The sequence below is a fragment of the Bombina bombina genome, chromosome 4 (genome assembly GCF_027579735.1).
Source record: "Bombina bombina isolate aBomBom1 chromosome 4, aBomBom1.pri, whole genome shotgun sequence".
Taxonomy (NCBI): domain Eukaryota; kingdom Metazoa; phylum Chordata; class Amphibia; order Anura; family Bombinatoridae; genus Bombina; species Bombina bombina.
The window spans coordinates 822,998,876-823,024,506 of NC_069502.1; the positions used below are offsets into that span (position 1 = coordinate 822,998,876).

The 25,631-nt window shown below is 41.5% G+C and overlaps 1 long non-coding RNA gene across 1 annotated transcript; it reads left to right on the plus strand.

The window, feature by feature from the left end:
* LOC128657128 (uncharacterized) lies at positions 1–25,631 on the plus strand. The gene is made up of 3 exons (XR_008402090.1): positions 1–82; positions 22,007–22,129; positions 25,507–25,631. It is a non-coding gene; the product is annotated as an uncharacterized LOC128657128 (long non-coding RNA).

Consider the following 25,631-nt stretch of genomic DNA (forward strand, 5'->3'; position numbering starts at 1 on the left):
CTAGCCACTACCAGATAACTGTGTGCTGTACGTAGACCTTTGTTAGTGGCTGTGTGTGACACAGGAGGAAGCGGCGTCACAGGTAAGGGCAGCAGCTTATTGTCTGAGGGGGCTGTGTGTTAGGGAGGGAAAAGGGGTTAGAGAGTGAAGAGGGAGCTATTTGTGAGGGAAAGGGGTTAGAGGGTGAGGAGGGAGCTGTTTGTAGGGAAAGGGGTTAGAGGGTGAGGAGGGAGCTGTTTGTAGGGAAAGGGGTTAGAGGGTGAGGAGGGAGCTGTTTGTGAGGGAAAGGGGTTAGAGGGCGAGGAGGGTGCTGTGTGTGAGGTATAAGGGGTTTAGAGTATGAGGACTAGGAGGGGGCTGTGTGTGAGGTGGTCTAAGAGGGTGAGGATGCAGATGTGGGGGGGGGGTAGAGGGTGAGGATTAGGAAGGGACTGTGTGTAAGAAGGATGGGGTGAGGATACAGATGTGTGTGAGGGGGAGGAGGGACTGTGTCTGTGTGAGGTAGAGGGGGGTAGAGGGTGAGGACTAGGAGGGTGTGTGTGAGCGGGAGGGGGTCTGAAGGGGTGAGGATGCAGATGTGTGTAAGGGGGAGGAGGGGACTATGTGTGAGAAAGAGGGGTTAATTGATGCAGGGCTGTGTGGTACAGGGTGAGGTAGAGACCGTGTTTTAGGTAGAGGGGGGTTATTTATGAAGGGGCTGTGTGTAAGGGAGAGGGGTTAGAGGGTGAGGACTAGGAGGGGGCTGCATGTAAGGGGGAGGAGGCTGAGGATGCAGTTGTGTGTAAGGGGAAGAAGGGTGAGATGGGGGCTGTGTGTGAGGGAGAGGGTTTAATGGATGAGGAGGGGACTGTGTGTGAGAAAGAGGGGGACTGAGGGGTTGAGTGTGAGTGGGTTGGAGGGTGAGGAGGGGGCTGTATGAGGGAGTGGGGTTAATTGATGAGGAAGGGGCTGTGTGTGAGGGTGAGTGGGTTAGAGGTTGAGGAGGGGGCTTTGTGTAAGGGAGAGGGGGATTAGAAGGTTTGGAGGGGGCTGTGTGTTAGAGGGTGAGAACTAGGAGGGGGCTATGTGTGAGATAGAGGGGGTCTAAAGGGGTGAATATGTGTGTGTGAGGGAGAAAAGGGTTAAAGGGTGAGAAGGGGGCTGTGTGTGAGGAAGGGGGTGTTAATGGATATAGAGGGGGCTGTGTGAAGAAGAATGAGGTTAGAAGTTAAAGGGATACTAAACCCAATTTTTTCTTTCAGGATTCAGAAAGAGTATGCAAATTTTTTTTTTTATTTTTTTTTTTTATTGAGGTAAACATGAGGCATACAAGTGAAAAATCACTACAAGTTTCAAATACATTACAATGTCAAAAGATTGTGGCAGATACAAGAAATAAACATTAGGAAACAATGTTATCATGCAGTAGGAAAATAGTTTGCCATATTAAATGTGAACCTTCCTAGGTACCCAGAAGGCCACTCTTGGACCTTATAACAAAATGAAACTAATAATGAAGGTTATACTGGACTAAAGGAGACCTCTTTTAGGCCTCAAGACAAACCTAATTTTTTTGTTTTGTTATTTGTATATAATATATATATATATATGACGGATTAAACAGCACTACATATGAATAACTGTAAAAGCTTATATGATATAGGTAACTACAGTGTAAATTCTGAGGAGGATCACTATACTATCTAGTTGAACTAGACCTGGGATAAATACTTTGTTTTGAAACTACATATAGTTACAACTCAATGATTTTCAAATGTTTAAGTTGTTAATACTATATGAGCACACAAATCTAGTAGTAATAAGAAAAGGCAAGAAGTGCAATACACCATCAAGTTATAAAGAGGTCAACAGCCATCGAGACTAAAGAAAATTATAGTATCAGCACCATAACAGTAAACATATAGTATATAACATGGGGTACCTCATTGCAGTTGTATTAGTATATACAGTTACACGTAATGATAGATAACATAATGCATATCTACTGCATGATCAGCTATTCAATATGGTGAATTTGTGCTTTCTACCAGTAAGCAAGGATTAACACTCCAGCCACTCTCACTTTCAGGGTTATAAGATTAAACTGATTTATTTGATGTATAGAAGTCTCTCAACTGTATATCAAGTACAAAAACAAGAAGTAGAAAGTGTGTGTGTGTATGTGTATATATACATACTGTGATCCAGACAATTTGTATGTGTAGGAATTACATTTACCCCAGTGGTATTTTGGTAAATCCAAGGGTGTAGAAGTCTATACAAATAGAGACAAACTTACTTATGAGATCTGTAAGGATAGAAATAAGTATTTACAAAGTGCTATATGTATACATATCAAGCCAGTGATTGTCAGTCATTCCCGTGCTCATTGTGAGATACATAAAGTTCAGTCCAAGCATACCATAAAAAGTATTGGGAAGCGCTTGTTATTAAAGCAGACCGGACAATAGACACTACTGTAACACCTAGTTAGATTAATAAAAAATAGTGGTGCAGGGAGTTTATGACTACCACATAAGAGTCATCAACTGAGGCTGTGAAATACATGGATTGACAGTAAGTATTAAAGTCCCCCGGCATCAGGTTTGGTTGCCTTCATTTAAAGGGACACTGTACCCAAAATATTTCTTTCGTGATTCAGATTGAGCATGAAATTTTAAGCAACTTTCTAATGTACTCCTATTATCAAATTTTCTTCATTCTCTTGGTATCTTTATTTGAAATGCAAGAATGTAAGTTTAGATGCCGGACCATTTTTGGTGAACAACCTGGGTTGTCCTTGCTGATTGGTGGATAAATTCATCCACCAATAAAAAAGTGCTGTCCAGAGTACTGAAACCAAAAAAAAAGCTTAGATGCCTTCTTTTTCAAATAATGATAGCAAGAGAACGAAGAAAAATTGATAATAGGAGTAAATTAGAAAGTTGCTTAAAATTGCATGCTCTTTCTGAATTACAAAAGAAAAATTTGGGGTACAGTTTCCCTCTAAGGAAAGTCCGACTGTGAACAGATAGCATTGCGCTCAAGGAGTGAAACTATAGACAGCCAGATTAGGGAAAAGGTAGTAGAGGGTTAAGATTTATGGCAACAAGGATTATTCCCAGACTGTTTATATTGTAACTAAGGACTCAGCTGACTCCCACTTTAAATTTTCTGACAGCATGCCCATGCTCTGCTCGTGCAAGCAGATGGAACTGAGCCCTGACGGATAGATCTCCAAGGAGTCTGTGACTTCCTAATTTAAGATAAGAGGATAGCCGATCTGATGTATCTCTGCAAGTGTCAGGAACGGCAGATTCATGCAGGATTAGCTTGCTATTGGGAGATGCCGTATTGAGGGTATAGCAGCCTCTGGACGCATTCTCTTGCTCAGAAAGGGCAACTCCATTGAGTAGTGGAAGTTATGAGGATTGGTCTTTCCCACAAGCATTTCTCGGAGGTAGCAGGGAAACCTCTTTGTCAAAGTGGGTAGAAACAAGGGAGTCAGGATTCTCCTTCCTGCCTAGACCAGCTCATAGTCTGTGGACGTACCCTACATCTGCGATTGCTGTTTTTTTATGGAGCTCCTGGGTTGGGGGGGACAGACTCGCTGCAGACAACTGTTTCACCGCCATCTTGCACTCATTTTGAGTAGACTGGAATGCCTTCTCTATCTCGTTGATAAGCTGAATTCTGTGCTCCTCTAGAATAGCTTTTAACTCTGCTATAACAATGTATGTGTTCTTCATCTTTTCAATAGGATAGTATATCCAATGCAGCGTAAAAGCTGCTTTTACCCCGATTATGGTTGCGGGGGGGGGGGTGTTGAGACCTTTTTCTCGTAAAGGCTGCCGTAGGCCTCAACTCTCCGGATCAGTCGGTCAGTGTAGATATCAGCTCAATCTTGTATCCGATAACACAGTGGAGCTTACAAGCCTCAAAAGTCCCCAAACAGTAAATAGATGGCTTCATAAAAAGCTGATAAGTGGCAAGTTTTAAGCATATCACACGGAGCAACCAATTTTGCATCCATTCAAGGTGCCGCCCAGAGACACACCCCAGAGCATGCAATTTTAAACAACTTTCTAATTTACTCCTATTATCAATTTTCTTTTTTTTTTTTTTTTAAATATTATTTTTTATTGAGTTTTCATATTATAAACATAAATTATACAAAGGAACAAGTGCAAAAGAACACAGAGATAAACATTTCTCGTACATTGACAGAAAACCATATTCTTCTTTAGAATTGTATTTGTCTTTCATATATCTGACTAAACCATATAAACTCGCCTAACACACTATGACTCAAGACAGGACATCTGCCATATCTGAACACATATTAGGTCGTTTCTATTGACTAACTCCCCTAACCGATTCCTGTAGTTTCCTTTGTTCAGATAGGATCTTTAAATACACATATAAAAAGGGAAAAAAAAAAAAAAAAAAGAATCACTCCACACTGTCCCCCTCTCCCCACTAGGACTCCAGAGTCAACACCCCATGCACTGGGGAAATTACCGGCCAATATTTGCAATTGTACGTAAACAGTATCCCTAAGTGGTTTAACCAACGTAATTTGTGTCTCTAATGGGAATGATAAGATAAATATTTTCCATTGCTTGAAAAACTCAGCTAGTCGTCTATCTGTCGGATTTTGTAAGTTCATCTGATCTTGCGTGAATTGCATGGTCAGAGCATTCTTAAGCTCTTTCAAGTTCGGCATAATTTTAGCTTTCCAAGCTTTCAATAACATAATACGTCCCAGCAATATGATAAAATTAATTAATTTGACATTCTTAAGAGTTACTTGAGATTGCACCAAAAAAAATACATCTATCGCTTGTATATGATAATCTAATTTAAGAGTTGATCGCATCCAATATGCTACTTTCAGCCAAAATTGGCTGATTTTAGGGCAGGCCCAAAAACAATGCATAAGATCTGCTTTGACAGCAGAACATTTGGGACATAGACTCAATGCCTTGTACCAACTAGACAGCCTGGCAGGGGTCAAATAAGACATAAGAGATATCTTGACCTGCGATTCTCTCCATGATGTCAAAACCCAGCTTTTATCCATGATTTTAAATGTATTTATTATAATTTGACCATTTACCTCAGGAAAAAAAAAAATCCACTTTGCTACGATGTATTCCCTTTGCTCAATAGAAGGTCTTTGGTTAAGGTGCACATAAAACGGAGCTATCGAATATAGGCCCCTTTGAAAGTTATTAATTTGTAGTTGAAACAAAAGAGTCCACTCCCTTCCATACTTTTGCTTAAGCTCAAGTATGAAATGCCTTAACTGCAAATATGCATAAAACTCTTTGTTCGAAAGATCAAATTGGTGTCTTAATTCGGCAAAAGATAGTAATGATGAATCTGGTTTTACCATTTGCGCAACAAATATCAGTCCTTTTGAGAACCATAATCTGAAGACTTCTGTTGACAATCCCGGGACGAAATTTGGATTCCCTATAATAGGTAAATATTTAGATACAAACGGTGAACAACCTAAGAGCACACAGAATTTTTGCCACGCGAAGATAATGTTTCTAAATGTTATGAGCGCAAAAAGCGAAGAAGGAAGAGCAGTCATTGGACAATGTAGAATAGCATCCAAACGAAACGGCTTCACTAAAGCAGTTTCCCAAGGAACTGCTGAGACCTGGTCTTGTTCGGTTAACCAGTCAACTGCAACCTTGACCCGAGCTGCTAAACTATAATATTGTATATTCGGAAGGGACAAACCGACCGCATCTTTATTACACATGAGCCGCGTAGCCGAAATACGAGTTCTAGCACCTTTCCAAAGTAAATTTGAGCATGCCTTGTTATATTTATTTATATCCGTCTTCTTAATAGGGATCGGAATATTTTGCATAAGATAAAGTACTTTAGGAAACAAGATGGTTTTTATAAGGGTAACTCTCGCTGATAGGGAAATGGGCAGATTTTTCCAACCTTCCATCCTTTCCCTACATTCCCGGAAATACTTACTAAAATTAAGTTTGTACCACTCCTCCGGGTTTACGCTTAATTTAATGCCAAGGTACGTAATTTGAGACGTTTCGGAAAACGGGTGTTTGATGTTTTGCTTTTCCTTATAGATCCATAACAGCTCAGATTTAGCGAGATTAATTTTATATCCCGAAATTGAACCGAAAAGTTCAGTTGATTCTAATAACAGGGAAAGACTTTGAGCAATGTTGCTCAGACACAAAATTATGTCATCTGCATACATTAATAATACAAGTTTCTGATCTCTAATACGAATCCTGTCTAATTGTTGACGAAGCAGAATCGCAAATGGCTCTAAAGATATGTTAAACAACAACAGCGATAGAGGGCAACCCTGCCGGGTGCCCCGCTGTAATAATAGACGCTGAGAAATCTCACAGTTGATTAATAAGGATGAGATTGGAGAGCTATATATTACTTGCGTAAACTCTAGTATATGACCAGACAAACCAAATTGTTCTAATGAGAAAAATAGATGTTTCCAAGAGATGCGGTCGAACGCCTTCTCCGCGTCGACCGTTAATAACGCTAGATCCGGTGTATCTTTCTGTCTTGACAATCTGAATTTGTTCCAAAAAAAATCAAGTAATGTCATAACCTTACGGATATTTTTTGTGGGGTTTCTCCCTGTCATGAAACCAGACTGGTTTTCATGAATTATTATACCTAAGTGGGGTTTTAATCTTTCAGCTAAAATTGAGGTCAAGAGTTTATAGTCCGTGTTTAGAACAGATATAGGCCTATAAGATGCTGGAATCTCTAAGTCTTTATTCTTTTTTGGGATTAGCGAAATTACCGTGGCCGCAAAATATGGTGAGAATTTGTTATTTCCAATGAAATAATAGTTAAATAGTTTTGTAAGGGTTGAAGCAACTTGCGTCTGAAGTATCCTATAAAATTCAGTAGGGAGACAGTCCGGACCTGCTGCCTTATTTGTTTTTGCTGCTTTAATTGCAGTGTAAATCTCTTGTTTGTTAATCGGTTTGTTAATTTCTGTCAGAATTTCCAGAGGGATTTTTGGGGTCTTAATCTTATCCCAAAATTGCTTCTGTCTTCCTATATCATATTCCTCAGCTTTATATAATTCACTAAAATACTGATGAAAAGTTTTAATGATATCTGAGTTATTTGTGAATCTACCAGTCTTGGTTCTAATAGCCGTCACAGCGTTACGATTAGTTGCTTTGGTTAGCTTAGCCAAAAATTTGGCAGATCTCCCGGCGAAACCACCGTATAGGGCCTTTTGCCTTTGCAGTTCTAAAGCTGTTTTTTGATGGATAAAAATATCTCGCGCTGCTTTGGCATCTATATATTTACGCCATTTCTCATTAGAGTGCTCACTCAAGTAAGCCGAAAACGCATTTTTCACCCGATTATTCGCTTGTGTCTCTTGTTGTTTAACTTTCCTATTACGCTTGCATAGATATGCCTTAATCTTGCCTCTAATTACAGCTTTAGCCGCTTCCCAATATACCTCCGGTTTATCTATATAAGATTTATTGAAGGACTCATATTCTTGCCATTGGTTAATCAACCAATTCTGAAATTTACTGTCATTCAATAAATATTTGTGAAAAAAAATGGTTTGATTGGGGGCTATTAGCCTGTGCGGTGCATTAAGTAGTAATGTAATTACTGCATGGTCTGAGATTGTTATATCTCTGATATCCGCTTTCCAATCTAAACCTGTCATATTATCTGAGACCAGAAAAAAATCTATCCTTGATAAAGAATGGTATCCTTTTGGATAAACATGTAAAAGATCTTAAATCTGGGTTTTGAGCACGCCAAATATCTATTAGCCCCAATTGAGAGCAAAGTTTCTGAAAAATACGAGTCTTCCTGTCCCGTGGAAAAATATATGCTTTATTGTCTCTATCTAGGATAGGATCCGCTACAAGATTAAAATCCCCCGCAACTATAAGATGTTGCCCTATAAATTTATGTAACTGTAATAACATCTTATCCCAAAATACTTTATCCACTTTATTTGGCCCGTAGATATTACATAATACATACCGAATTTTATTAATAGTGACTTCTACAATTCAAAAACGCCCTTCCTGATCTCTCGTGATTGATTCTATTTTGTATTCTAGATAAGAGGATAGCAACGCCTCTTTTACATGATTTAAATGGGGCCGCAATAACCTCTCCCACCCAGTTAGTCTGAAGTTTCAACGATTCTGCTTCTTTTAGGTGTGTCTCTTGGAGAAAGGCTACGTTTGGTTTTAGTTTTGCCAAATGTTTAATTATCGCTTTCCTTTTTATTGGGGAGTTTATACCCCCTACATTCCAAGACGCTAAATTAAAAGTATCTAGCATAGACCCCGAAGGAAAGATTTAATTAGTCGCCCCATTCTACATATAGCGATTATAAAAACGCAAAGGAGCACCAGTGCAGAGAGGGTAGCCGAGGGAGAAGCGAAAGAGAAGAGAGAAAAAAAAAAGGGGGAAAAAAACAAGAATAAAAAGATTGACAGAGTAAAAACTTACCGTTTAAAACATAAACAATAAACTCCATTCTATACATTATTAATCAACATAACAATAACGTTCCCGTTACTTATGATACCTGCTCACTGGATATCCATTTTTTGCATAAAGACAAAGCTTCCTCACTATTATTCGCTACATAGGAGGTTCCTGCCTTATTAATTATAAGTTTGGCGGGGTATACCAATCTAACGTTACATTCAGCTTTCAAGAATTTATCAAAAAAAGAGGCCATTTCCTTTCTCTTAGCCCTGGTTTCGGCAGAGAAGTCTTGAAAAATCCAAATTCTATGAGAATTTAATATTAAGGGCATTAAGTTTTCTATAATAGGTCAAAAATAATATCTTGTCCTGATAATTGACAAACTTAAAAATAATGGGCCTTGGTTTGGAAATTGCACTATTTTCTCTGAGAGGCCCAATTCTGTGGGCTCTCTCGATCAAACAAAAAAGCTCACAGTCCTTTGGACCTTGTTTTTCCTTTTATCCCAAAACTTATATGAGGTGGAATGCACATGTAGCTTTCCTCAATACATTCTCCTTAACGAGGCAACAGACCCCAGACAATATGAGTCCTTCCTTGAATTTTCCAAGTGGCCTTATCGAACCTGCTGCCACGTAAACCCAATCTAGAGAAGCCGGGCTCACTTGCCTTAACCAGCTGCCTCTATAATAATTTGAAAGTCTGATTTTTACTTCCCATAAGACTCTTGATACAATACAGTTTGTAACTCTTGAATAAAACACTTTCCCCACTTGCAATGTTGTATCCACTGGCTCTTGTTATGTAGAGGCCTCCACATTTAAAACAGCTACTCTGGGCATATGTCTCGCACTTTACAATAGTCCAAATTTGTTTGTTGACAAGCAAGATAGGACAAAGTGTTATCCGCACAAGTCTCAATCTAACAATATATTATAGGACTCAGAAAAGCGTGGCATACAAAGCTCTTATTTCAGCTCTGCCCTTCTAATGATTATTCTCTGGGTACCTACTGAAATATTTTTCTTGAATTAGGCAGATTGTCTTGAGTATATCGAGGCAAAACATACATCTGCATACACATACCTAAATTACCGTCCAGCAATAGCCTCCACAGTATTATATGTATCAGGGAGCGTACAAGACTTAACCGCTCCTCCAACCACTCTTACACTGTACCAATTCTACTCACGCTTCCGATGAGTCTTCAAGGTGCCTTAGGAGTCCTCCCATAGCTGTAATTGCAGGCCCGGCACTTACTCCAGACACAGTGCGGTACGCGGCTTACTTCCTCCCCAGCAATACGGCTATGATCAGGCACTGCACCAGGTCAGTATTACCTGAGGTCTGGTCCTGGGGGAGACTTTCCTTCCGGGAGTCCTGTCTTGTCAATCCGATACTTTGTTTTCCAACTCACTGTGAGAGTGCTTGCGATAGAGGGGGCGGGGGCCGTAGGATTTGCCTATCCCCCGCCGACGCTCCAGGAAGCCTCACGAAGCAGGAGCAAAATTGTGTAAGCTCTTTTGAGGCAGGCTCCGCTCTCCTTGTCCGCGTGCTGTAGGCAGTGACTGTTCAAAGCGCCTTACAGCCAATCAGGCCAGCTTCCTCTATATTGCAGCCACACTGTAGATAGTCCGTCTGCTTAGGGCAGGGGTGTCCAAACTTTGCTCTCCAGAGGTTTTGGAACTACATTTCCCATGATGCTCAGCTAGATAAAATGCTGGCTGAGCATCATCGGAAATGTAGTTCCAAAACCTCTGGAGAGCAAAGTTTGGACACCCCTGGCTTAGGGCATCATATTTACTCTATTTAAGCAGAAGAGAAAAAACAATAGTGCAGAGGCGGCATAAGCAGGGGTGTCCAGTGGGTGCAGGTCTGAGATAGAACGGTACAGAGTGGAGCGCTTCAGCGACAAAGCACAAAACTTGCCAATTTTTAGACTTCCCACCGAAATCTTAGGATCATCTACCGGCCCAGGGCTAGCAGAGCCAGGGCAAGGTATTATTCGGTTGAATGGTGATTTTCAGGTTCCCATAAACTTGGACATCGAAGCAAACGGCAGCTACCTGTTGGCTCCGCCCCCAAACGGAAGTCCTTTTTAGATGCATTTTGATATCTGCCAAGATGTAAAATGAAAGCCTATTATCAAATTTTCTTCATTCTCTTGGAATCTTTATTTGAAAAAGCAGAAATGTAAGTTTAGAAGCCAGCCCATTTCTGTTTCACGGCCTAGTTGTGCTTGCAGATTGGTGGCTAAATGCACCCACCATTAAACAAGTGCTATCCAGGATACTGAACCAAAAATTGGCTGGTTACTTAGCTTAGATGAGATGCCTTCTTTTTCAAATAAAGATAGCAAGAGAATTAAGAAAATTGATATTATCCTGGATAGCACTTGTTTAATGGTGGGTGCATTTAGCCACCAATCTGCAAGCACAACTAGGCCGTGAAACAGAAATGGGCTGGCTTCTAAACTTACATTTCTGCTTTTTCAAATAAAGATTCCAAGAGAATGAAGAAAAATTGATAATAGGAGTAAATTTGCATGCTCTATCTGAATCATGAAAGAAAAAAAAATGTGTTCAGTGTCCCTTAAGGAGATATGTGTGTGAGGGAGAGGGGCTTAGATGTTCAGAAGGGGGCTATGTGTGAGAGGGGTTAGAGAGTGAGGAAGTGGTTGTTATTTTTTTCATTATTAAAGGTATAAAAAAAAAACAAATTTTCTTTCATGATTTGGATAGAACATACAATTTTAAACAACTTTCCAGTTTACTTCTATTATCAAAATTGCCTCATTATCTTGTTATCCTTTGCTTAAGGAACAACATTGCACTACTGGCAGCTAACTGAACACCTCTAGTTAGCCAATCACAAGAGACAAATGTGTGCAGGCACCAATCAGCAGCTAACTCCCACTAGTGCAGGATATGTGCATATTCATTTTCAACAAGGGATACCAAGAGAACAAAGTACATTTGAAAATAGAAGTGAATTTAAAAGTGTCTTAAAATGACATGCTCTTTCTAAATCATGCAAATTTTATTTCGACTTCCCTATCTATTTAAGGTGTATGAAATACACTGTGGGATTAATAGAGCAGGAAAAGGTGATCTGAAACATTTTAACTAAATATTACGAGTAAACCCTTTGTCAAAGAGCAATGTCTGTATAATGATATGAAGTTGTGAACAGAAGCACAATCGCATCTGTACAGAGGGTACTGGGTATAAGAAGCAGCCTTACAGCAAGTGTAGTAATACTTCTTTTGGATTTTGTAATTTTACTAATTAGGGTTGCACCGATACCATTTTTCTAAGACCGAGTAGAAGTACCGATACTTTTTTTCAAATACTCACCGATACCAATTACCGATTTTTTTTATGTCATGACAGTTTACCAAGCACAATACAGACTAATGATTTAAGATTGCTTCTTTATAATTATGAACTGTATCTCAAAAGACATGTTTTAATACTAAAACAGTTTTATGTGCTTGTTGTCACAAAGTTCACAGAACATGTTTATAAATATAAATATTACAATAACATATATTAATAACTTCAATAAATAATAGCTGCAGCAGCTGGGGCTGGAAAGCTACAATTTAATTGAAATAAATTTTTATTCATTTTCCATTGGACATAATACAGAACAAATCATGTGATTAAAGATGGACAAAGTCAATATTTCCCATAGTCCATAATATAAAGACTCTGCCCCATCTCATCCCTGCAAGTCCAATAACATAACTTCAAACATTATATTCAAAACATTTATAACTCCCACGAAATCCCCCCCCTCCCCCTCCCCCCCAGGTGTTTCCAAGGCCCATAGCTAAATCCTGGCAAAATCAATACTCTTGTATCAACAGCTAGCTAAATACATTGTCTTTGCATAAGTATTTAGGTGTGGGTGTCGGGTGTCTGGGGTTCTCTACTATTCCCCTCTCCCGTCCTCCTCAGCTTCAACCCTCTCACATCTGATCCTGCCAGCAAATCTATAAGAAGTTATCCTTTCTCAAGATCCAGTAAAACCATATTTTTTGAAACTGCTCATTAGATCCCTGAGACCATGCTGCTAGTTCTGACATTGTGTAGGTGTCTTTAATTTAATCTACTACCTCCCCCCAACTAGGCGCTCCCACCTTCCAATGCCTGGCTATACATATCCGTAAGCATGTACAGAGAGTCTTAATGAAAGTATTGATCGCTGAGTTAAACGCTCTATTTCTTTCGTTTAGTAGTGCCTGAGTTATCGTCAGTGAAATGTTTTCGTCTAGAGTGTTGCTGAGTAACTCCGAGAGCCGCACCCACAGTGGTTGCACTTTCGGACAGTCCCACCACATATGCTTATATGTCCCTCTCTCCTTACAACCTCTGTAACAGGTCCCTGTCCTATCCGAAGTCATGTGCGCTGTCCGCTCAGGAGTAAGATACCATCTGGAAGCTACTTTCAAGCAGTTTTCTCTCATATCTGCACTCAGCATTCCCCTACCCACCTCCGATAGGATGTCATCCCATTTTCCCTTCTCCCTAGTCTCACCAATATCTTTCTCCCATCTTTCCATCAGGGAAGACTTAGAGACAGTTCCCATCTCCTGAAGCAATATATATAATTGTGATATCAGATGCTTTCCTCTAGAGGGGTTTTTGCAAATCTTTTCCAACATGGTCGGGGACCGGCCAGTGCTGTTAGTCAGGTATTTAGTAATAACCGACGAGATCTGTAAGTAGAGGAACCAGTGTACCACATATGGTTGGACTTTATCTTTGATCTGGTTAAATGTGAGTATTGTGTTTCCATCTAGAAAGTCCGCCACCCTATATAATCCCTTATTTTCCCATTTCCCCACAGATTTCCTCAGTTCCCGGGGCATTAAGAATTTCATTGGCATCAATAAGGATTGAGGAGAGTACAGTCTCATTGTTTTAGTAAACTTGTCCCACAAATGTATTGTCTCACATGTTACAGGGGATCTATACGTCAGCGTTTTTGCTTTCAAAGTGGGGTCCCACAAAATATCTGCCTGGTTTTCACACCCAGCTATATCAGCCTCTATTCGTGGCCAAATGACTTCCTTCAGATTTTTCTCTAAAATGGTAGTTTGTGCTAACCTAGAGGCATAGTAGTAGTCTACTAGATTCGGGACTCCTACACCCCCGACCTGTCTATGCTGCTTTAACACTTGTGCTGCTATTCTTGCTTTCCCATCTCCTCTTAAAAAGCGGAGTAGATCTACTTGTAAGGCCTGCAGGTCTGTCAAGGGGACCGCAATCGGTACCGCTCTAAAGAGGTACATGATCCTAGGTAGCACATTCATTTTTAAAGCCGACAGTCTCTCGTACCACGAGAACCTACCCTTTTTCCAATTACTGAGGTCTTTCCTAATAGCTTTATAGAGGGGGACATAGTTTAATCGGTATAAATCTGAGAAATTCCCGTTCAATTTCACCCCTAGATAAGTGATGTGAACCTTTGCCCATGAGATGTTAAAATTCAATTCCATCGTTTTTTTGGTATGAGGGGGAAGGGTGATCGGAAGGGCCTCGCATATGTCTATGTTAACCTTATATCCTGAAATCTCTGAAAACTTCCCCAGAATGTCATATAGGTTAGGTAAAGAGATTAGGGGCTTGGTCAGCGTCAACAAGACATCGTCGGCGAACAATGTCATCTTATAGTCTCCCCCCGCCAAATGTACACCCGATATCTCCCCTGATTGTCTAATGACCGCTGCTAACGGTTCGATGCAAATGGCAAATAAGAGCGGCGATAGCGGGCACCCCTGACGAGTCCCATTCAAGATATCTATGGACCTCGATGTATAACCTGCGGCACCCACCACCGCCGTTGGATTTGAATATATAGCTGTTAAGGCTTTTATAAAGGCCCCCTGAAATCCCATTTTATCTAGCACTTTAAACATATAGTTCCAGTCCACCCTATCAAACGCCTTTTCCGCGTCGAGTGATAGTAGTAATGCTGGCGTCTCAGTTTTCGCTAAGTAGTCTATTAGGGTCACTATTCTCCGCACATTATCTGGGGCTTCCCGCTCTTTGATAAATCCCACCTGGTCTTGATGAACCAGGGAGGGAAGAATCAATTTCAATCTATTCGCCATAATTTTTGTAAAAATTTTAAGATCTGTATTTATCAGCGATATAGGCCTATAATTTTGGCAAAGTTTCGAATTCTTTCCCACCTTAGGTATTACCACAATCTTAGCTTGTAGCATTTCTTTAGGGAGCTCCCCCCCTGCCAGGATTTCATTGTAGAATGTAAGTAGGTGGCCTACCGAACAATTTGTAATATTCCCCTGTAAGACCATCGGGGCCCGCTGCTTTCCCTGTCTTCAAGTCTTTGATAACCGTCAGTATTTCTATGGCCGTAATTTTCGCGTTAAGTTGTGTAAGGTCAGAGTCCTGGATTACCTGTAAGTCAGCCTGTCGTAAAAAATTGTCTATTTGTGTCGTAAGGTCCCCCGAAGCCACCTTTTTCCCATCATACAAATCCTCATAATATTGGGCAATGGTTTCATTTATCTCCTGAGGGTTTGAGGTGGGAGCACTGTTTGGTTTCTGAATGGAAGGTATAGCAAAAAATTTAGTTCTCTCCCTTAATTTAAACGCCAAATATTTGTCAGGCTTATTCGCATATACATAATAGTGCGCCCTCAGTTTCAAAGCCGCTCGGATAGAGAATTCATTTAGGATTTTAGATCATTCCTGTCTTTTGGACTGGAGGGTCTTATATATCCTAGTTGATAAGGTACGTCTATGCTCTCTCTCAAGTGTCTCAACCTCCCCCTGGAGGGCATTAACTAATTGTGATGACTTTTTCAACAACATCGACTTCTCTTTAATGAATAGGCCTCTCATAAAGGGCTTGTGTGCCACCCATGTTATTAGAGGGTTGCTTGTGGACCCCACGTTTATCTGCCAGTATTCCTTCAATGCTTTGGTTACTCTCTCATGTATCTCTGGATTCCTAAGGAGTGTTGCATTATATGTCCACGACCTTTGTCGTGTGAAGTTTATTATACCCGATAGCTCCAAAGTCACTAAGGAGTGGTCTGACCAAACGCACGGCTGTGTTCTTGATGCAACCAAGTTAGGAGTCATGATTTGACTCACGTATATATAGTCTAATGTTGAGTACGATTGGTGTGCCGGCAAGTAGTATGTATAGTCATGTTTGGAATTGCCTACTGCCGTCCAAGAGTCTATAAGGCTATGAGCTCCCAGTGATTCTCTAATGGACTTAATAATAGCATTGTGCCTGTGTTGTTTACTCGTCATCCCTTTGGGTCCCCCCCCTGAGAAAGAGGACATAGATACATTAAAATCCCCTGCTAAAATGACTCTATCTTGTGACCACTGGGTGAGATGATGTGATATTTGCCGAAAAAAGGTATTCTGTGTCTCATTAGGTGCGTAAATATTACATAATGTGATTTTGATATTCTGAATCGTGCCCCGAACAATTACAAACCTGCCTTCCTTATCTCTAGTTACTTTGTCCAGGATAAAGTCTAATGACTTATGTAATAATATTGTCACCCCCTTTTTTTGGCGTCCGTCGTGGAGTGGAAGTGATGTGGAAATTGGTGCGACCAATATTTTGGTATTGTCTGGGAAATGAAGTGTGTTTCCTGAAGGAAAATAATGTTTGCTTTTAGTTTCAGATAGTGCGTCATGGCCGTGCGTCTCTTATTATCTGTATTAAGTCCCCTAACATTATGAGAAATCAATTTTAAATTATGTGACATTGCCATTTCTCCCAATACCTTTCAGTATGTCCCATATAGTTATCACGTCAACCAAGCTCTCACCGCCCTGAGACCCCCCTCCTACTTCCTTGCCCCCAGACACCTGAATCACCCTCTCACCTTGTCTTCTCTCCTGTTCTGCCATCTTATACTTACTAGGAAACACCTGGTATAAAAAAAAAAACACATTAAATAACAATAAAAAAAACTTTCAAAAACATAAACTGTTTTGGTCCTTTTAGGACTCCACCACATATTGTACCTAAGTGCAGTTACATTCATAAATAGTTATTGTGGCAAGATATGATATTAGAATGTACAGAAACAAATAAAACATTAAGAGGTCATTTACATTTTTCCCTTTACAGTATAGTCAGTGGATCAGCAACTAATTGTGATAAAATAACCCTACTTTTTCCTCACTGGAAGACAGACTTTGTCTAATATTAACAGTTACATTGTATTTTAACTAACATAGTGTCATAACTTACAAGTATGGCCCAATGTTCAAGGGCCCACATGGTGATCAACATATCCCCCCAACCTTCTCCTACAAGACATTAAACTTTACAACCCTTATTTCCTTAGAGAACAAGAAAGAAAAAAGGAAACATAAAGTGAATACAGCTTTAGTATACTTATCTATCCATCGTCCCTTTCTTTAATAACCTTCAGGTAATCACATAGAGTTCCTCCCCTCTAAAAGGGGGTGTACCCAAATAAGGGACATGTGTCCTTCCTCTTCATCTTTTGTTGATGTGACCCAAACTCCTCAAGTTTTCCGTTTCTTTTCTGGTATCCTGGTCCATTGCTTCTGTCGGGTTTTATTCCCCTGACTGAGTTGGTCTGAGGGACCTCCCTGTTGTGAAAGATCCGGAGGCTCCATCTTTAGCTTACGACATACTTCTGGAATCTCCCACGGTTCTTTAATGAAGAATGACTTGTTCTCCCACGTTATGTGGAGGGCAAAAGGAAACCCCCATCTATATGGGACCTGATTTTTCCTTAGTAAAGAAGTTAAAGGCAGAAGAGAGCTTCTTCTGTGTAGTGTCCTCAAGCATAAATCCTGGAAGAACTGAATAACATTGCCCTGATACTTAAATGTTGGGTTCTTCATTGCTGCAGCTAGTATTTCTTCCTTTTCTTGAAAGCGTAGCATCCTTATGATGACATCTCTGGGAGGTTCTTCCCCCTTAGGCTTGGGCCTGAGTGCCCAATGTGATCTTTCCATCTGGAATTTCTCCTCTCCAGCTGAGCCAGTGATGGAATGAAAAAGGTTGAGCAAATATGCACTCAGCTCCTTAGGGCCAATTGATTCTGGGACTCCTTTTAGCCGCAGATTAGATCTGCGGCTCCGATTTTCTAAATCTTCCAGCTTGTCATATATATCCTCAATGTCCGCCTGTTGGGAGGAGACCTTTTCTGTCATTTCATTTAGACCTTCCACCATAGAGTCTCCGCTTTCCTCTAGGGTGTTTACTCGAGATCCTAAATCTACTACCTCCTTTTTCAGCTCTGCTATACTATTGGTCACAGAGTTTTGCAAGCTTTCCATTTTTTCCAAAAGTTTCTCAAAGTTCGTATTTATGTCCCGCTTGGAGACCAGGTGATCCAAATCAGCCTTAGTTATGGGCCTTGTATCTGTTGTCCCTTCTGTGGGATGCTCATCCATATCCCTCTCTTCATCAGAATGCTGTGCTTGTATATCAGAGGCTTTATCCCCCTTTGCGGGTCTGAAAAAGAGGCTAGAGGCCGATTGTTTGCTTAGAGGGTTCACCTTAGTATTCTTTCTGGCAGCCATTTTGGCGCGTCACTGATGCAAATGTAAGAATTATAAGTACTGTCCTTTAGCGGTATCACAGGCCAAACCTCCTCCTTTATCTTCTAACAGGCAAAAATAGACAAGTAATGTATATTTACTCCTTTGAGTATAGAGTTGATAACTGTAGAGCCAGGGAGAAGGGTGCTATATGTAATGACAAGTTGCAGACTGTTTAAATCATAATTTCCTTCACAGTTTCAAGTATATGGGAGATTACATATTTGCTGTTACAAGATGTGGGATTTGCTTCCTCCTCCTCTCCTCCAACACATTAATAAACATTCTCACAGTCTGTCTTTCTTGACCCTTTCAGTGGATCCTTCAGGGCCCCAAGTATATTAAAACAAGCAGCTTGTTCCCCTATAGTTATCCCTAGGGAAAGTTCACCACGCTGTTCTCTCTGTATTCATATAAGTTATATGGGCCTGTGTGACATCTCTCATTCACTGCATTAATATAACTGCAGCATGCAGAGTTTGTATAATTTTGTCTTTCTTATCCCTGGCAGCTTGTTACTGTTTGCATCCTCTATCTCCCCCGGTTCATTCTTTGTAAATGTCCCTCTTTTTCATTGTAGCTATGTCTCCCATTAAAGGTTATGTGGCCCCAGAAGCTATTCTGTTTATTTATCCAGACCCCCTTGCTATGCAGGTCTGTGTCAGCTAGGCCTTTATCACTCCGTAGCTTAGGAGCTGCAGAAGCCAACCTCACCCTCTTCCTCCTTCACTTGCCGCTTATTTACATCTGTCTCCTTCTGGTTGAGACCCTTTATTATGATTTTAAGCCTCTTACCCACCTCCGCTATAGAGTTCTGCAGCCGCTGCAGCCTTTTCTTAAGAAAGTTTCTCCACGTGGGCTGTGAAAATGGCGACCGGCCTTCCTGTCAGAAGTCTCCACTAAATCTTGCTTAACACTGAAAGAGTCTTTGCTCCGATGTCTGTAGAGTAGTGTCTGGATGTTCTGCACCACATACGCTCACATTCTGTGTCTCTGATGTGCCTGTAGCACTGATTTCTTGCCTTTATTCTCCTTCTCCTGCACGGAGCTCTCAGCTTAAGAAGCCATTCCCTTGCTGCTCCAGACTCCGCCCCCGAAAGCTACAATTTAAAGGGGTGATTACTGGATGCAATTGGGTTGTAAGGTGCCTATATAACTCATCAATCTGACATTTGTACCTAATACAAAGTAATATAATTTAATTCTGAAAATAATATTGGGGAAGGAGTATCCCAGTAATCCCCTTTGAGAAAAATTGGGCATTTGCATTCTACTGACTCAACAGAAAATAGGGCTGGTCTTCATATTTTTCCAGGGCTGCTTTTTATTCCCAGTCCAGCCCTGGCTAAGGATGTTCCTCAGAGTACAGTATGTTTTGAGCATAGTTGTGCAAGATGAGAACTAGCAGTATAACAGGCAATCTAGCAATTAGAGTAATTTTTCAAAAGTTAGTGGCAAGTTCTTTTTAAGGAACAGAAGCATCTCTGCATGTTCAGCTATAAGTCTGTTTCTTTTATTAGTAAGGACGTTTGACGCTAAGCTGAACAGTCTTTCACTTTCACACTACTGCACGGGTCATAAAGATATTTTTTGGCCATTAAATCTCAGTTTATTAACTGCCCAGTATGTCAGGGGTTTGTCTGAATGAGGTACAGAGATCTCTCCCAGGTAGGCTTCCAGCTGTATAGTAGCAGCTTTTGGGGCACTGCTCTCAAACGTACAATAATAAAAATAACAGCAATTTGTATTAGCAGAACAGAAGTGAACAATTTTTTAGTTAAGTCTCCACTCCAGCTTAAAATGAAATGGGAACATCCAGTTTGAAAAACGCCACAAGATGGCGTATGTGTAGGATTTGGAGGTATCGGTTTAAGTATCTGTGCCTTTGCATGAGTACAAGTACTCATGCAAATACTTGGTATCGGCACCGATACCGATACTAGTATCGGTATCGGTGCAACCCTATTACTAATCTATGTGATGCTTTATTGCACAGATTTAAGCATCATTATATATTTAATCCTAGGATACACTTATTCAGGGAAATAGTCTGGGTGGACATGAGCAGGACAGACTGATTCAAGGTTATTGTCCCATGCATGCACCAACAGAACTGATGGATTCAGGGGCGCAGTCTGGGTGGTGTATGGGCAGGACTGACTGATTCAGGAGCACAGTCTGGGTGTTGCATGAGCAGGACTGACTGATTCAGGGGCACAATCTGGGTGGTGTATGGGCAGGACTGACTGATTCAGGGTTATTGTCCTACGCATGCACCAACAGAACTATGAGCCTGAATCAATAGTCTGGGTGGACATGAGCAGGACAGACTGATTCAGGGTTATTGTCCCATGCATGCACCAACAGAACTGATGGATTCAGGGGCGCAGTCTGGGTGGTGTATGGGCAGGACTGACTGATTCAGGGGCGCAGTCTGGGTGGTGTATGGGCAGGACTGACTGATTCAGGAGCACAGTCTTGGGTGGTGCATGAGCAGGACTGACTGATTCAGGAGCACAGTCTGGGTGGTGCATGAGCAGGACTGACTGATTCAGGGGCACAGTCTGGGTGGTGTATGGGCAGGACAGGCTGATTCAGGGGCAAAGTCTGGGTGGTGTATGGGCAGGACAGGCTGATTCAGAGGCACAGTCTGGGTGGTGTATGGGCAGGACAGGCTGATTCAGGGGCACAGTCTGGGTGGTGTATGGGCAGGACAGGCTGATTCAGGGGCACAGTCTGGGTGGTGTATGGGCAGGACAGGCTGATTCAGGGGCATAGTCTGGGTGGTGTGTGGGCAGGACAGACTTATTCAGGGGCACAGTCTGGGTGGTGTATGGGCAGGACTGACTGATTCAGGGGCACAGTCTGGGTGGTGTATGGGCAGGACTGACTGATTCAGGGGCAAAGTCTGGGTGGTGTATGGGCAGGACAGGCTGATTCAGGGGCAAAGTCTGGGTGGTGTATGGGCAGGACAGGCTGATTCAGAGGCACAGTCTGGGTGGTGTATGGGCAGGACAGGCTGATTCAGAGGCACAGTCTGGGTGGTGTATGGGCAGGACAGGCTGATTCAGGGGCATAGTCTGGGTGGTGTATGGGCAGGACAGGCTGATTCAGGGCCACAGTCTGGTGGGTCAGATAACCCCTGTAGTTAAGGGGTTATCTATCTTTTTAAACAATAAAAAATGATGTAGACTGTCCCTTTAACAAATCCTGTGATCCAGGGAGCTACTCAGTATTTTACATCTGCTTCATGACATATCGGCTTATTCTGCATATTCCTGTATACAGCCAACCTCTTGCTTTTTAGATGCTATTACATTAAAGGGACACTGTACCCAAAATTTCTCTTTCGTGATTCAGATTGAGCATGACATTTTAAGCAACTTTCTAATTTACTCCTATTATCAAATTTTCTTCATTCTCTTGGTATCTTTATTTGAAATGCAAGAATGTAAGTTTAGATGCCGGCCCATTTTTGGTGAACAACCTGGGTTGTCCTTGCTGATTGGTGGATAAATCCATCCACCAATAAAAAAGTGCTGTCCAGAGTACTGAAACCAAAAAAAAGCTTAGATGCCTTCTTTTTCAAATAATGATAGCAAGAGAATGAAGAAAAATTGATAATAGGAGTAAATTAGAAAGTTGCTTAAAATTGCATGCTCTTTCTGAATTACAAAACAAAAAATTTGGGTACAGTGTCCCTTTAATGTATCTCTGATAACATTTGACTCATGCTTTATAAATATTGTCACATTTTATCACTGTATGTATTACTTGCTCTACATGCAGCTGGTCACATGTGTAGTATTAGATTGTGCATAAGTAAAATAAACAAACATGTTTTATATGACATAATCGGCTCTTTACCATAATATAAATACAGGAAGAGCTCAGATTATTTCTCATCTCTCATGTTGCTGTTTTCCTTTCTTTTGTAGGTGTCACATTTATAAAATCTGACTCAGTCACTGATGATAAACAAGATGAACAAATACAGGAAGCAGATAGCAGAGCAGTTCCTGAGTCAGGCCCTGAGCATCATTTGCCTGCTGACCGGAGAGGTAAAAGCTGCTGGTGAATGTCATGTGACACTGGTCCTATTTACTGTGCTGCTTCTGATACACCGGACCCATCTGACTAATTCAAACTTCACTTCACCCAGACTATCTCTCTAACCTTAACCCCTTAACGACCACGGACGTACGCCACACGTCCTCAAAAAAAATACAGTTAATGACCGAGGACGTGTGGCGTACGTCCTTGGTCTGGAAAGCAGCTGGAAGCGATCCTGCTCGCTTCCAGCTGCTTTCCGGTTATTGCAGTGATGCCTCAACATCGAGGCATCCTGCAATAACCCCCCTTGGCCATCCGATGCAGAGAGAGCCACTCTGTGGCCCTCTCTGTACCGGACATCGATGGCCGGTTTCGTTGGTGGGTGGGAGCCAGTCTGGGAGGCGGGTGGGCGGCCATCGATGGGCCGTATGATGTGGAGGGGGGCGGGATCGTGGGCGGGAACGCCGGGGGCGCGCGCGGGGGTAGGAAGCGGGTGGGAACCGCTACACTACAGAAAAATGATGGGAGAAAAGTGGCAGTGATTGCCAAAAATATTTAAATATATGGAGATCTGAGAGATCTGGGAGGGGTGGTGGGTTGGTCTTTTGGGGGGGGGCAAGCTACACTACAGAAAATTATATAAAAAAAAAATAATAAAACATATTTTACTATAAACTGGGTACTGGCAGACAGCTGCCAGTACCAAAGATGGCTACTAATAAGTTAGAGGGGGATGGGTAAAGAGCTGTTTGGGGGGTATCAGGGAGGTTGGGGGCTAAGGGGGGATCCTCCAGAGCAGCATATGTAAATATGCCTTTTTTTAAATTTATTTTTTATCAAGGATAGCTTTTTTTTTTAGTACTGGCAGACTTTCTGCCAGTACTTAAGATGGCGGGGACAATTGTGGGGTGGGGGAGGGAAGAGAGCTGTTTGGGAGGGATCAGGGGGTGTAATGTGTCAGGTGGGAGGCTGATCTCTACACTAAAGCTAAAATTAACCCTGCAAGCTCCCTACATGCTACCTAATTAACCCCTTCACTGCTAGCCATAATATACGTGTGATGCGCAGCGGCATTTAGCGGCCTTCTAATTACCAAAAAGCAACGCCAAAGCCATGTATGTCTGCTATTTCTCAACAAAGGGGATCCCAGAGAAGCATTTACAACCATTTGTGCCATAATTGCACAAGCTGTTTGTAAATGATTTCAGTGAGAAACCTAAAATTGTGAAAAATTTTACTTTTTCTTTTATTTAATCGCATTTGGCGTTGAAATGGTGGCATGAAATATACCAAAATGGGCCTAGATCAATACTTAGGGTTGTCTACTACACTACAATAAAGCTAAAATTAACCCTACAAGCTCCCTACATGCTCCCTAATTAACCCCTTCATTGCTGGGCATAATACACGTGTGGTGCGCAGTGGCATTTAGCGGCCTTCTAATTACCAAAAAGCAATATTAAATCCATATATGTCTGCTATTTATGAAAAAAGGGGATTCCAGAGAAGCATTTACAACCATTTGTGCCATAATTGCACAAGCTGTTTGTAAATAAATTCAGTGAGAAACCTAAAGTTTGTAACAAAATGTGTGAAAAAGTGAACAATTTTTTTTATTTGATCGCATTTGGCGGTGAAATGGTGGCATGAAATATACCAAAATGGGCCTAGATCAATACTTTGGGATGTCTTCTAAAAAAAAATATATACATGTCAAGGGATATTCAGGGATTCCTGGAAGATATCAGTGTTCCAATGTAACTAGCGCTAAGTTTGAAAAAAAAGTGGTTTGGAAATAGCAAAGTGCTTCTTGTATTTATTGCCCTATAACTTGCAAAAAAAGCAAAGAACATGTAAACATTGGGTATTTCTAAACTCAGGACAAAATTTGGAAACTATTTAGCATGAGTGTTTTTTGGTGGTTGCAGATGTGTAACAGATTTTGGGGGTCAAAGTTAGAAAAAGTGTGTTTTTTTTCCATTTTTTCCTCATATTTTATATTTTTTTATAGTAAATTATAAGATATGATGAAAATAATGGTATCTTTAGAAAGTCCATTTAATGGCGAGAAAAACGGTATATAATATGTGTGGGTACAGTAAATGAGTAAGAGTAAAATTACAGCTAAACACAAACACTGCAGAAATGTAAAAATAGCCTTGGTCCCAAACGGTCAGAAAATGGAAAAGTGCTGTGGTCATTAAGGGGTTAACTTCACCTCACCCAGATCATCTCACCCAGACCTTCTAACTAACCCTAACTATAGCTCACCGAGATCATCTCACTAACCCCGACTTCAGCTCACCCAGGCCATCACTCTAACCCCCGACTTCAGCTCACCCAGGCCATCGCTCTAACCCCCGACTTCAGCTCACCCAGGCCATCGCTCTAACCCCCGACTTCAGCTCACCCAGGCCATCGCTCTAACCCCGACTTCAGCTCACCCAGGCCATCGCTCTAACCCCGACTTCAGCTCACCCAGGCCATCGCTCTAACCCCGACTTCAGCTCACCCAGGCCATCGCTCTAACCCCGACTTCAGCTCACCCAGGCCATCGCTCTAACCCCGACTTCAGCTCACCCAGGCCATCGCTCTAACCCCGACTTCAGCTCACCCAGGCCATCGCTCTAACCCCGACTTCAGGTTCCCCTGTACACCACTCCACTGTAAATCCTACCCAGCATCCCCTGCACAACACAACTATACACGCTAAAACCTCTCTTGCATCCAATGTTGCCTGGAAAACCTTCAACTACTAAACCTGTCGTCACTGTCAAGCACACAGGGTCCACCTCACCACCCCCAACACCTAGGAACTGCAAAACCATCCATTGTAAAACATCCCCAACACTCAGGGTCTCCTGCACAATCCTTCATTGCAAAACCTCCACCAGCAACGAGGGGCTCATGGACCCTTAACTAAAAATGAAATGTCCCTCCCAAGCCCTACTAAATAGCCCCTGTGGCAAAAACTTCCTCCAGAACCCAAGGGTCCCCCTGCATAATTCCCAAAAACACAAACAAATATAAAACGCTAGTTCCCAAGGGCTAAATTGCAAGACCCCAGTATCTGAGTAATCTCCTATCACCTAAAGACTCAACTCTAGGGTCCCCAAAACAGACCCCCCCCCCCCCACAGGTTATATTTTACATTAATTGATGATACTGCAATGTCTTCATTTTTGATTGAAGCTCATGTCCTCAGTCTTCAGAAGCTTCAAACCACTGAAGTCCCACAAAGTAATTCAGTCAGTTACGTTACTTTGCGATGATCAAGACTGTGAAGAAAACCCCATTAATTTAACGAGTTTTAGAAGCAAATGAAAACTGGAGAAATTTTAGTCCAGGGAAATAGTCTGATGATTTTCTCTTCTATATTTAATAGGAATATGTTGTTGTGAAGAAGAGGCCCTCCCACAGCAGCATTCACCGGCAGAGCAGAGAGGTGAGAACTGCTGGGGAATGTAACATTATATCAGAGTCAGGTGACAGTGTCTCCCTTCACTGATG